This window comes from Rhinolophus sinicus, chromosome 18 (genome assembly GCF_057876585.1).
Source record: "Rhinolophus sinicus isolate RSI-liver-muscle chromosome 18, RSI-T2T, whole genome shotgun sequence".
Taxonomy (NCBI): Eukaryota; Metazoa; Chordata; class Mammalia; order Chiroptera; family Rhinolophidae; genus Rhinolophus; species Rhinolophus sinicus.
Window position 1 is genome coordinate 31,660,041 of NC_142518.1, and position 14,262 is coordinate 31,674,302.

General features: G+C 40.1%; 1 pseudogene; it reads right to left on the reverse strand.

The window, feature by feature from the left end:
• Nucleotides 1-5,045: 5,045 nt before the first annotated feature.
• Nucleotides 5,046-12,061, reverse strand: LOC109455912 (E3 ubiquitin-protein ligase RNF138 pseudogene; annotated as a pseudogene).
• Between the last annotated feature and the right edge of the window lie 2,201 nt (nt 12,062-14,262).

Sequence of the window (14,262 nt, forward strand, 5' to 3'; positions counted from 1 at the left end):
TGGGTGAATGCTCACAAACAGCATCCAGAACAAGAACCAGAACACGACCATTGCCCAGAAGCCCCCTCACGCCCTATTGCAGATACTACCTCCCCAAAGGGACACACTATCTAACAGCACAGAAGAATTTTGCCCGCTTTTGTACTTTATGTAAATGAAATCATACAACATGTGCTTTCTGTATTTGGCTTTTCCACTCAACAATCCATTTGTGAGATTTGATAAAAGACTAACTGGCACTTTCAGGGAATATAATCAACTGGGAGGGTCTATGGGAAAAGTTAGGGCTTATGGGAGGAGTTCTTGAACTCCTATACATCATCAAGAGAACCCTCCAGAAAGAATTCTGTTTATAAAAAAAAAAGTTTTATGGTTCTAATTTCCCTTTCCCTTGACTTTCATTTTCCCTTATCTAAATAGCCCCCCATCTTGGCATGCAGACGAGTGTGCACATGGCTTGCCATGTCTGCATGCACTAGGTTGCAACCCTTTCTTTATTCCAAATAGATCTTTTATGGCGATGAAACACCTAGTTGATATTATTTTTCAGTCAACAGATTCATTCATTTATTGCACGTACTTGTAGTTTATTTATTCTCATTGTTATATAGCAGGGTCAGCAAACTTTTTCTGTACAAGACCAGATAGTAAATGTTTTAGGCTTGCGGGCCATATGGTTTCTGTCACAACTACTCAACTCTGATGTTGCAGCGTAAAAGTGGCCACAGACAATATGTGAGCAAATGAGCGTGGCTGTGTCCCAATAAAACTTTATTTACCAAAACAGGCAGCAGGCGACAAACATTGCCGACCCTTGCATATAGTATTCCATTGTGTGAATATCCAGAACTTATTGATGCATTCTCCTGCCGATGTGCATTCATATAGTTTTCAGTTTGGGGCTGTTACAAATGGTGCTACTCTGAACATTCAAGTATGTGAATTTCTCTTGGGTATATACCCAGGAGCTGAATAGATACTGTCAGTTTTCCAGAATGATTGTACCAATTTACATTCCCAGCAACAGTGTATGTGACTGCCAGTTATTCTTGTTTTGTTTTGTTTTTTCCTGGGTCTCCCATCTGAGGATTCTTTTTTTTTTTTTTTTAAGATTTTATTGGGGAAGGGGAACAGGACTTTTTTGGTGAAGAGTGTGTACTTCCAGGATTTTTGTCAAGTCAAGTTGTCCTTTCAATCATAGTTGTGGAAGGCGCAGCTCAGCTCCAGGTCCAGTTGCCATTGTTAGTTGCAGGGGACGCAGCCCACCATCCCTTGTGGGAGTCGAGCCCACTGGCCCATGTGGGAATCGAACCAGCAGCCTTCGGCGTTGGGAGCACGGAGCTCCAATCGCCTGAACCACCTGGCTGGCCCCCACTTCCAGCTATTCTATATCCTCACCAACACTTGGTATTGTCTTTTCTTTTGAGCCATGCTGGTACGTGTGAGATGGTGACTCATTATGGTTTTAATTTGTAATTCCCTGGTAATAATGAAACTGAGCAACTTTATATGGGCTTTTGTGAAATGTACATTCTAGTCTTTCATCCCTATACACTTATCAATGTGTGCCTACTATTTATCTTACTTTTTTTATATGAACTTACTTTATTTTATATGAACATTTTCATGTTTTTACATGGTCTGCATAATGTTATTAAAAATTTTGCTTAGTGGTCACCTATATTGCTGTATATCATGTTGTTTTAATAATTCACTACAATCAATAGCTTTCGTTCAATATAGGTTTATTGTGTGTGTGTGGGGGGGTTCCTTTGGGTTATACGCCTCAGAATAAAATTACTGTGACAAACAGTATGAATACTTTTATGGTTCTTGTTATATATGATAATTGTATATTTTGTATTGTTTTCATTGTTTAAAAAATATTCTCTTACCAAGTTGTAGTAGTTGACTCTTGATTATAAGGTACAGAAATCGAACTCAAAATAGTTTCAGCCTCAAAGGAAATTTCTTGAGGGTAGGGGGAAAAGGGAATTGCTATTTAATGGGTACAGAGTTTCAGTTTGGGATGATGGGAAAGTTCTGGAGAAGAATAGTGGGGATAGTTGCACGCCAGTGTGAGTGTACTTAATGTCACTGAATTACACCCTTAAAAAGGGTTAAAATGGTAAATTTTATGTTCTATATATTTTACCACAATTTTTAAAAAAGGGGTGAGAATTTCTTGGCTCTAGCAACTAAATCTCTTGCTTCAGGCATGGCTGGATCCAGGGGTCCAGGCAATATTATTAGGACTCTGGCAGTCTCACTCTCATATCTTAGTTCTTTTTTTAGTGTGGGTTTCAATCTCAGGTAGACTCTCTTCACATGGCAACTGATATGGTCACGGCGTCACTAGGTTTATGTCCTCTTTAATTCCCAGAATCCTGAAGAATTTACCACGAATCTCCCCAGTATCCACATCAGTGTTTGAAAGGGCTTTGATTGGCTTGTTTGGATCACATGCCCATTCTAGGACAATCACTGTCTTTAGGAGGATGAGTTACTCTGGCCATCTGGGTCACCTCCTTATCAAAGAACCCGGGGATTGATAGCTCCACCAGAATAGGGGAGGGAAAATTCCTCAAAGAAAGGGATGTTACCCTCCTGGTAACAGAGAAGAAATGGAGCCAGGCAAAAACAACAGATGTGCATTACATATGTTCTGGATTTCCTGTGTAACCCAAGCACTACCAAAGAGAGCATTTAAATGTTTCAAAAACATTCCTATGTGATTGGTATTTTGTTTTTATTAAAAAAAACAAAACTGTAATGCCTTGTGGTTTGACCATTTGGTGGATGGTATTTCTGCCTTTCTGTGAATACCAAACCTAGTAAGTTGAATAAATGCATTAATGTGTGTTAAATTAATGAAAGAATGAGTCTTTGTGGCCCAATATAGGATCATAACTTTTTGCATGTTGTTTATAGATGGTATGATGTATGTACACTTGAAAAGAGACTGTCTTATTTGTCCCATCTTTAGTTATTCCATGTATCTGTTAAACTCATTACTGCTTATGGAATTGTCTTCTAGCATGTAACACAAGCCCTGGAACCTAGTGACACCCCCCCTCAATTTTTTAATTGAAGGAGTATTTTCCAATTTATTCTTTGTCTTTTATCTCCCAAAATGGAATGTTCCAATTAAAATAATATTTATTTTAATTTCTTCTTGCTTCCCCCCTCCCCTCATTTTCTTTTCTGGATTTTGTTGTAATGGTTTTTTATAACACATACATTCACTATATTTTGATTTCATGATTTAATGTACATTTGGCCATTATGTAATGACTTTATTTATTTCTTGTACTGCCTTTTGCTATGACATCTGCTTTATCTGCTTCCAAAATAGTAATCCCAGTTTTTCTTCTGTTCACATAGGAATATCCTCTAACACTGCTACTCTGTTGTTTTTTTGGTTTGTGTGTCTTATAGGCAACAAATTGTTAGATTTTGTTCTTTTAACAGAGATCTGCCTTCTTTTCATAGGAGAGTTCAGCCTGTTTACATTTAATACTTTAACTGATAAAAATTTACTATATCCTATTTCCCTTTAAATTTCTTTTAATTTTTATTTGTTCTCTCCCTTTCATTTATGGACTTAATACAATACATAAACTTTTTGTCTCTTTTTGAATTATATCAGAAGATAACCTTACCTCATCTGTTTTTCAAATATTTTCAGTGTATTAGGCATTCACACAACTTAACAGTTCTAGTATTTATATTATTAACCTGAAACATTGAATTCTCATGTAGGCTGTTAAAAGTCTAGGGGTTTTTTTGTTCTTTTAGTTATTTATTTTAAAGAAAGTATAAACAATGTATATTAGTATGGAGCGTCAACTAATCCATCTTTTATTCTGTGATTTGGGCCTTCTAGTATAAGTTATTTTATGATTCTCAACGAATACTAAGAACAAACCCAGTTTGACTAAAAAGTAGTGAAACTGAATGGCTGGAAGAATGTGTCTCACTACTTCTTAGTCATGCAATATCTTGGAAAACAAATGAGCACCATATAAACAGTAATTGAGTATGTGTATAAACTCAACTTTTAAGGTGTAATAGCAGTCAACTAGAGTACTTAACATTTGACTGTAACTTTTAGAAAATTTGGTGATATACAAAATTTTAATCAAATCAGAAAAACACTTCAATCCCATATTGCTTATCAATTTTTAAAATCTTAATAGAAATTCTGTATATAACCTGACAAACTGAATGCATATACACATACAAAAGTGTATGTGTATATACATATACCTTTAGCTTTGAATGAATTTCTCAACTGAGATGAAGCCAAACTTAAATATATACGTAGACTACCCAACTGAATTGCAAACTGAAAGTTTCTAATAAAAGTTTTATCTTAGCTAATCAGAAATACTGGTTACTGAAACTTCTGAAGCCAAAGAGCTATAATGCAGCTTAATATAATTTAAGCTTACAAATTAGTCAGGCAAACAAACAAGATTCGAAATCACCAACTGCCTGCAAAAGAAATAAAATTTTCACTTGATAGTTACTTCTAAAAGCAAAAAAAGGAAATATCTTTACATTGAGCTTTAAGCTTTTACACAGTTAAAATTATTAAAGAACTCTTACTGGCCTTCAAAAATACTAAATATTATATAAGTACCGTGTCCTTATAGTTGAATTCTTCAGCTAGAGTCTGTTTTTAAAAATTTCCTTTGGATTGCTTCATTTAGCCCTTCAAGTCTCTCCATTCTTCAACTCTGATAACTGGCTGAGCTTTGTTAGGTTTATATCAATTACATCTTTCAGAATTTGCTGCTGTGTGTTACCTGTGTGCAATAACATCAATGGGAGAAACTGCACCAAATTTCAAAAGCAACATAAGGAAAAATTCAAGAATATGCAATATAAAAAAGATAAAGTATGACAGGGATTCCCTTTCCCTATTACATTAATGAAATATAATCCTTTTTATGCTTTTAAAGATAGTGTCCTAACTTTCATTTTTTTAACTTATCAAGAAGACGAAAATTTTAGATGGCCCACCTTTATTTTTCAATGAAAAACTAAAATAATAGACTATTACTTTTATTAATATACACATCAAGTTATTGAAACAGTGACTTCATATAGTTTTCTCCTTAAGCATGGCATTTGCAGGTACAGAGATGCAGAAATGGCTATAGGCTTCAGATGTTAACTTGAAAAGATTCTTCAACAGCAGTTTGATATTGGCTTTCCTCATCTACCCAAAGGTTCACAAATTCTCCATAGTCAAATTGTCTTTGATTTAGATGACTAAGGAAATTTCTAGTAACCTGGCTAGGATCTCCCCCAGGAAGAGACACACAAATAAGACACATCACAGGAACTATCTGAAATAGGTGATTACTGTTACAGTCATCCAGTAAATGCTGTCTGGTAAAATTTGATTCTTGATACAATGGACACTTAAAGGTGGGGTGCCCAGAAGAACGTGTATTCTCTTGATAAGTTTCTATGTTATCAGATGTGGATGTTTCACTCCTATTACTGTCCCTTGAGAGATATGGAAGTTTGGAATGATAGCAGAAACATGGTATTCATCTTGATACTTCTTACAAGATTGTAATGATGTCTATACGATAGAATTTAATTTGTTTTGCACAGCTTCTGCAGCTACCAGAAAACTTTCTCATGATATTTTCAAGGTGTAAGCCCCATTCAGCACATGCTCTTTCATCTTAGCTGTAGGAAGTGGCCATGGAGGGATCTGTGGCCATGGTGGGGGTGGGGAATCACCTAGGTGGCAGTGGCATCCTGGGGCCGACTCCCTGCCCTTAAAAGTCTAGTTTTAAAAATTTTATTCTCTGTTCTCTGCCCTCTCACCCCCAAATCATCTATGGTTGGTAGATATTCTTATTAAAATTCAACCTGTACCAATTATTTCTCAAAATATTTACTGATTTATTTTATGTTTTCTCATCAAACTTGTCCTTTAGTAATGTTATAATGTACTAATCTCTCATTCGCATCTTGCTGTTTGTAGACCTCTGTTGTCTCTAAATTTTACTTTTGGGTTAAGCCGGATCCATGAACAGCTGTGTACCTTTGTGTGACCCATCATTGTGGGCATTTGTAGCATGACGTTTATGGAAATTTGCTTTGGCATTATGCCCTCCATCTATGTTGAAGACAGTAATAATACGTAGCCCTATTTAATTCTTTACTGTATTTATTAGAGATTATGTAGACATGGTTTTGAAGGTTTGTTTTTGTTTTAATATTGCAGTGCCTGTATGTGTGTTTGTGGGCCCGGGGGAGGAAATTTTCCTTAGCAACAGTGAAATTGTGTAATTGATTACATTTCTGTCTTCGATTGGGCTGCCCACAGTTAAGTATCAAATTTGAAAGTCACCTCTAAAAAGAGTATGTAACTTTATGTCATGAATTTTAGGCATTAACCTTAGCTTCATGTTATTTTTCCTGTTGATTTCCTTCCTGCCCAATTTCTTTACTTTGGTTAGAAAAAAATTTGGTTAGAAAAATTCTTATTGTAGATACCCAATGTATTTTATTTTTTGTGTCATATGCTACTAGAATCCTTTTTGGAATGAGATAAGTTTCAATTAAAAGCAAATAATAATATTCTTGTTTTTATATTTCAAGTTTGCTCAATGGATATTTCTGGAAAGATTGGCTAAGCATCTTCAAATTTGTGGGTACCCACTGCACTAGAATTATGTGGGGCCATAGCTTTGTCTGATAGTCCATGTAGGTGAAATAATACTTTTCAATCTTTATAATAATCTTTAGTGTGGAGTTCTGTTGTTTCCACAAAAATCTTACAACCAAGGAAGCCACAGAGAACTCATTTCTGGTATGATATTCATAAAATGACCTTAGAGATGGTCTTGGGGATCTATATGATGAAGGATGTTCATGTTCAATTTAACGTTCACCTTTATGTTTGAAAAATAACACTGCTTTTCTGCACTTTCACCCAACTTGGTCGCTCAAGTTGACCAGAGATTCCCACAAGACCATTTTTACTAGAAATCCAAGCCTCATGGTTGAGACTTTGCCAATAATATTGGGTCAGTTTCACATTGGCTTCCTTATTGTGGATAAAGGTACGCAGGAGAAATAATTATCAGTTTAAGAGCTGGTAGCAGCACTATTGCTTACTATGCAGCCAATCCCCTGTCTACATTGCTAACAGAACCCTGATTTTGTTTGCACAACCATGTGTCCAGCCCCAGGGGACAAGGAAGCTTAGGTTCAGCTTATAATAGCTGTCTTGTTCCCATTCTCCAGAGAGTTGCTTTCCCATTTTCCTTCGCAGTTAAGAGTAGCCATGTCACATGTCAATACCAATAAGGCTCAAGGAGAAGTCTGCTGGGGAGCTTCTGGAAAAAATTTTCTCCGCTTGTAAGAAACAGAGAGATAGGGAGAAGGTGGTGGCCTCCCTGGATGCACCTCCTGCTTCCTTCCTTTTAATGTGCACGCAGTGTCTGCCTCCTTGTAACAAGCCTTAAGACCAGAAGCTAACATGCAATGATGGTGGAACGGAAGGTAGGAAAGCACCAGGGTTTTCTGACATTAACTACCAAACCAACCCTGAGCCCATCTACCTCAGACCTCTTATTAAGCAAACAATAAATGTCTTTATGTTTTAAGATTGTGTTTCTCAAAGTGTGTTCTGGAGATCTCTGGGAAACCCTGAGACCCTTTAAGAAGTCCCATGAGGACAAAACAATTTTCATAATAATATTAAGACATTATTTGCCTTTTTCATCCTTATTCTCTCATGAGCATACAGTGGAGTTTTCCAGAGGCTACATGATTTTTGATATCATCACAGACTGAAGGGAGACGCAGATAGAGAATACAGCTGCCTTCTGTTAAGTCAGACAAGAAAGAGATTTGCAAAAATGTGTCATTCTCACCCATCTTTTTTTCTTTTGGAAAACAGAGAGCTATTTTTCATAAATATGTTCTATTTATGTTAACATGTAATGGACTTACTATTTTTAATGAATTAATAAATACAAATTTTAAATTTTTCTCAGCTTTAATTTTTTTATATAGTAAACACTGATAGATGTAAGCCACATAAACAAAGTCTTTTGGGAATCCTCAATAATTTTTAAGCGTGTAACGGAGTCCTGAAGTCAAAAAAGTTTGAGAGCTGCTGATATAAGGCATTATTAGATGCAATTTTTCGTTAATTGCTGCAGAAATGGTTAATTTATGCAAAGCATTCCTGAGTGATAACAGAACAGAATTCTTCTTGGGGGAGAACTTTGTTTAGAAAAGCAAATGGATGGGCCATTATGACTGTAGAGAGATAGCAGTGCTGGGGCCACCTAGGAATGAATGAGACAAAGAAAGAGCCAGACTTCTCAGCACAAGAAAAGAATAAGAATTTGGAGTATTTGGGGTGAGTTTGCTAGGGAAAGGAACAAAGGAGAGGGAGATGGCCCGCAAAGTGGCCAGAGATTGAGCTGAGTTGGAAAGATGCCCAGGGGGAAGGGTCCTCGGCGGGGGAAGGGGGTTGGAGTGAGGGGGAGAAGAATGCCTGAGGGCTAACTACTATTCTGTCTTAAACTTTCCTCTGTGCTCTTCTGTGAGGTAACACCTCGTTGCGTCCAAATTCTCAGCAAACGTCTGCTACACATTCACGGCAGCCTTGGTGAGTGGTTTGGAGAAATTGAAGCAAAGAAGCTTTATTATATATTAGGGTTGACATCGAGTAGACAGAAAACAAAGAGTGAAATGTGGGAGAATTCTGAGCAAGTCGGAAATCACTAGGTAATCCCTAGGTAATCCCTACCGTTCTCCTGCCCCAGCCCCCATACGGTGCTTTCCCGTAAGTATTGGGAAAAGACACCGGGTTTCCCACTGCAAAGGAATTTGAGACCATTGTATTAGAATTTCAAAAAGCTGCATTACTGTAGCTGGTCTCTATTAGCAATGCACTGTAGCTATTTTCCAGAGGGCTTGGCATTTAATGGCTGAGTAGTTGCTGTCATTCCTTTCTAGGTGCCAGGAGACAGGAATTTTGTAGGTACTTACCTCCTGGTGAGGATTTAAAAGGCAGGTACAGTTCTCTGGGGGATATTTTTGGAGGCAGTCAAGTTGATTTTCCAAACATGCAATCTCAGCATTTTACAGCACTTTATTTATTTATTACTGCTGCCCTTTAGGGTTTTGGCAGCTTACCTAAAAGATGGCCACTTTTCATGTTCATTTACTCGGTTTATAAAGAAAATGTTTCACTCAGATATGGGGAATCTGTACTTATTTAATATGTTTTAAAAGTCTAATGAGGAGTTACTAAGCAGTTGGAAACTTTGCAGCTTTCAGGATGAAAGCAGCGATCTGTGGTTATGACATCATCGCTGTTAATTACGCCTTTGCAAAAATCTGCCTGAATGGAGTAGAGGTGGGTGTGTCTATGTGGTATTTAACGTGATGATTAAAATATATTAATGATAGTTTTCACTTCTAAAGCATGGCACATCTTAGAATCTTCTTTAAAAGTGCTTCCACAGGCTTTAATTAGCTCTTATAACTCTGCTAGGAAAGAGTAACTAACAGCCCCATTTTACAGAAGAGGAAAGTGAAACACAGAAGGGGCCTGTTTGGGGGAAGGGTTTTGGTAGAATGAAGCTGCCTCCCCACAGCTCAACAAAGAGCTTAACCTTTCTCCTTTGCTTTGACCGAGAATTCACATTCACAGTCTTTAAATGATGACCACAAATTTGTTCAAACCTTGACACGCTAAACACCCGAGCCAAAACAGCACAGTTTGGGGTCCATAAGAAATTACTGTTTATTATAAATGACCTCCTAAAGTTATCTAAACAACAACAAAAAAGAATAAATCAAATGGGCCATAAAACTCAGACGTTCTAATTCTCAGTTTTATCTTTAGTTTAACCATTTTGAGTTCTGCATTATGTATAGAACTGTTCTCGATTTTTAAAAAAGGAAAGGACAATTGCTAATTATTTCAATTTTTATAGGTTATTTTCATTTTCAAATGAAGGCAATGCATGTCAGTAAGTGCAGAGAAAAACAGAAAATTTTCTTCCCACCAAATATATCTAGTTATATATATGAAAGGGGCTAAATGAGGGGCATACTTTTTAAAAGCTATTATGAAAAATGTTCAAATACACACAAACTAGAGAGACCCATATATTCATCACCCAGTTTCCACAGTTATCAACTTTCTGCTATTTTTGTTTCAATTCTCCCCTGCCACTTGCTTTGTAGGAGTATTTTGAAGCAAATCCCAGACATATCATTTCACCATAAATATTTCTGTATTTTTTCCTACTATATAAGAACCTTAAAAATAGAACCACAATACCATTATTACACACAACAGAAAACCAATTATATATATATATCATCTAATAATCAATCTGTATGTTGTTTCTACTGATTGCTTCAAAATTGTCCAAAAATTGCTTTTTCTTAAGTCTTTAACTTAACAAATCTCCTTTCTTCTTCCTCCTCCTCCATTCCATTCATTTGTTGGAAAAACTGGATCATTTGCCCTGTAGAACTTTCCACAGTCTGTATATTTAAACTGATTGTATCTTTGGTGACTTTTAACATCTTTCCACCCTTCATATTTCTTTAAATAGTAGCTAGATTTGGAGGCTTGATTAGATTCTTCAAGTTCTTTTTCTTTTTTGGCCCTGAGCGTCAGTGATAATGCTGTGCCCTTTCTATTAGGTCACATCAGCAGGCACCTAATGTCTGGTTATGCCATTTTTGGGACATGTTAAGAAATCCATAGCCACGGTTTTATTGCAACATAGTGATTTCCTCATTCTATCACATCTGCATTTATTAGCTGTGATTATTTTATAAAGAAAACCTTTCCTTCATCAACTAGTGTATTTGATTACCCTGAAATACAGTCCACAAAGGAAAGGCAAGATAAATGTTTGATTCTTTCCCTTTAGTTATCACCTTTCAGAATAATGCCCTAGTTACCTCCAAAGGCTACTGATGAGTTTTTCTTTTTTAAGTATCATTATAAACTCATGGATTGAACAAATATATTTATTTTATTTGATGCGTTTCAATTCATTAGTCACTATTCTTATTCATGCTTGTCCCACCTTTGACCAGTGGGCCCACTCAACTTTCCTTCGACCCAAATATCTTTGATGGCTTGTCTTCTGAAATAATACGTTCCAGGATCATGTTGTATTTTGCCTGCCCCAGATCTGGAAGCAGCCTTTTCTTCAAGGAGCGGTGGTTCTTTTTACTGAGAAATGAAGAGAAACCTGCTTAAGGTGCAATGCAGAGTGATGATTTCAAAAGAGGCTCCAAGGAGGTGTATCTTTGGGCAGCAGACAGCGTTTGTAGAGTGAAATGGCAGGAAGGGACCCTGGGCCAGCTGTTCCTTTACAAAAGAGCAAACAGGGTATCAGCCACCATCAGAACTACTACATGGCAAGGTCAGGAGTGCACAGCACTGGGAGACCCTCCAGGGTGTGACCTTTGGCAAATCGGGTCCTTGCCCTGGCATTTCTTTCAGCCGGACACTCTGCGGCTGCAGGTGCGTGACTAACGTTTCCGGCGCAGACGCGCCCTGGGACTTTCCCCAGCCCCCGCCTTGCCCTGCGGAGTTGGTGAGAATGGCGCGGCGGGGGCGGGGAGCGGGCGGAGTCCGGGGTCTGGGAACTGCCTGGGCTCTGGAACCTCGGCGCCCCCTGGCGACCACGCTGGGTGGGGCGGAGCTCAGCGTCGGGCTGCCCCACCTCTTCGCCCCCGGGTGGGGCTGGGAGGGGCTGGGTGAGTGGCGGCCCGTAGAAGCTGCAGAGGTTTCGCAAGGACATGACCTTACGGGAAAAAAAACCACTGTGTCACGCGGGATTGCCAACCGGGGCTAGCGAGCCGAACTAGTTCCCCAGGGAGGGATGGAGGGCGGGACTGGGCTGAAACGTCCAGACTTGTGACTGGCTGCCAACTGCCTCTCCATTACCGCGGTGGCGCGCCCTGTGCCCCGGGGTACGGAAGGGGGAGCGAATTCGCACCCCGACTGTGTGCTGTCCCGCAGTTGGGGCGACATCACTCCGCCGGGGAATAGTGGAATGAAGGCACTGTTTTTACTGCCCTTCCCCTCCCCTTAATTCCAGAACCCCTGAGCCCAAACTGATCTAAAACCAGCCTCCACGGTCCTGGGTTTCTACTGGAAGGTCGGAAGTGAAACGACAGGGAAAGTAGGATGATTTGCTAATAGAGAACAAAGGAGTTAGGTGCTTTTGGCACAGGATGGGTTCAGTCAAGGTAGTTTAGGGGTGCCTGGCGAGAATAAGAGTGGCTATCTCCCCCTCCTTTTATCATGCAGGCAGCGGAGTGGCCACCGGGATGGGGATCCTTTGTATCCCTGTTTTGCTAGGGTCCCAGAAAAACCCATGGACTGGGAGGCAGGAATACTGGGTCCTAACTTCACTTCCACCTGACTGTCACCCTGGGGAGCAGGTCACTTAACCTTTGTGGGCCTCAGTTTCCTCACTTGAAGAATGATGGTCTGAATTAAATTATGGAATATGTTTCCCTGTATAAGGCAAGGGAAGTGAGGGTGCCTATCCTGAGACCACCAGGTAAGTCAGAAAAAGGCGGGGCCAGAGGCTAAGGCTGTCACTCACCCCAGTTCTCTTTCTATAGCTGCTCCAGACATTTTCACATGGGCTTCGTTAGCAAACCTTTGTGCACCACTGCCTGTGTGCTGAACATAGGCTCTCCATGAATGTTTGTGAGACCTGGGGTAAGAGTACACATGGTGGCCACATACCATATTATACATATTTAAAAATTATACATCAAGCTAACAAACTGTCAAATAAAATATGTCCTAGCCTCTTATCTTGTCAGAGTTACCTCCATAACAATCTGGGAGGCCAGCTCCAAGTTTGGAATTTTTGTATTGGTGCTTCTTTACTAATTCTGAGCTGGAAGGTGGTGGCACAGAGAGTGCCCCAGCTCAAGGTTCATAGCGTGGCTTCCCGCTCTTCCCAGCCCCAGTCCATCCCACACGACAAGGGCCCTTTGCCACACATGTCCTCAGTGCAAACAGCTAGCCCTTAAGGGGCCATTTCTCCCATATGCACAGGGGTGGGTGGCACAGTCTACCCTCAGGAGGATGGACTAAGAAAAGAAAGTTCAGAATCTGTTGGTCAGGGAGTTCTGAGGCCCCAGGTACCCAGGACCTGGTAGGCGTGTCACTTGGCCCCATGACTGCTCACCCTCCATCTTGCCCAGTGTGCAGGTGGTAGTGGCCAGGTGTTGCTGGTGTGTAGACTTGGGTCAAGCACAGCCCTGGCCCATCCAGACACCGTCAATGGCAAGACTGATGCCTATGGTCAAGGAGGGAGTGTGCCAGGAAGGGGATTATTTCTTAGAGACGGTAGTATTTGTGCTGAATCCGCTGGGAAGGATGGGCTTTCAGCAGGTGGAGAAGTGGGGAAAGAAAGGAGCAAAGGCCCAGGGACCAGCCATTCAGGGTTGGGGTGTCTGTGAACTGTGACCACAGTGCAGAAAGGCTGGAGGTGAATCTGTGTCCTTCGAATAACAGGCAAAGCCTCCAGCATTGCTGCACCTTGTAAGGTGGGGCCACTGGCTGTGGAGCCGGTGGGGCAGCCTCATCCATCAGAGCAGGATGAGACCCTACAGCCCATCCCAAGGTGATACAGGAGAGCTAGCATGTCCCTCGGTAGACAGGGAGGTCCCTGGTGGAATGAATAAAAGGACAGTCATATCCTAAAACTTCAGGTTTGAAATCACTCCTTCGCTCCAGGACATAATGTAACAAGGCCTTGAGGTTAATCATAAAATTCATTTTGGCCTGACAAACGGAGCAGATCTGATAGATAAGAGTGGGTTCTTTGCTAATTCCTTTAGGATGGGCAAGCAGAACAAACCTGCCAGACGAATTTCATTAGAAGGCGCCAGTTCCCTTCTTCAAACAAGTTTCCTTCTTCAGACAGCTCCCCTTCCCCAAGCAGGCAAGGGAAGGTATAAAAGTAAGAGCTTTTGCCTTAATCATGGGGCACGCCCCATTCGGGACCCCCTCCAGCTCGGGAGCTGCAACCTCTTCTCCTGCCTCTAATAAACTATCCTCTTTTTAAACCTCTTTGCCTCTCCTGGTCCGTGTTTCCATTCTTCGGCTTCACGAAACACGATCCCGGCCCACACTCAGAAACTGCCAGCAGATCCAACATCACCTATATCAAAGGCAGCTCTGCATTGGGCAAAAGTGCCAATACCCCT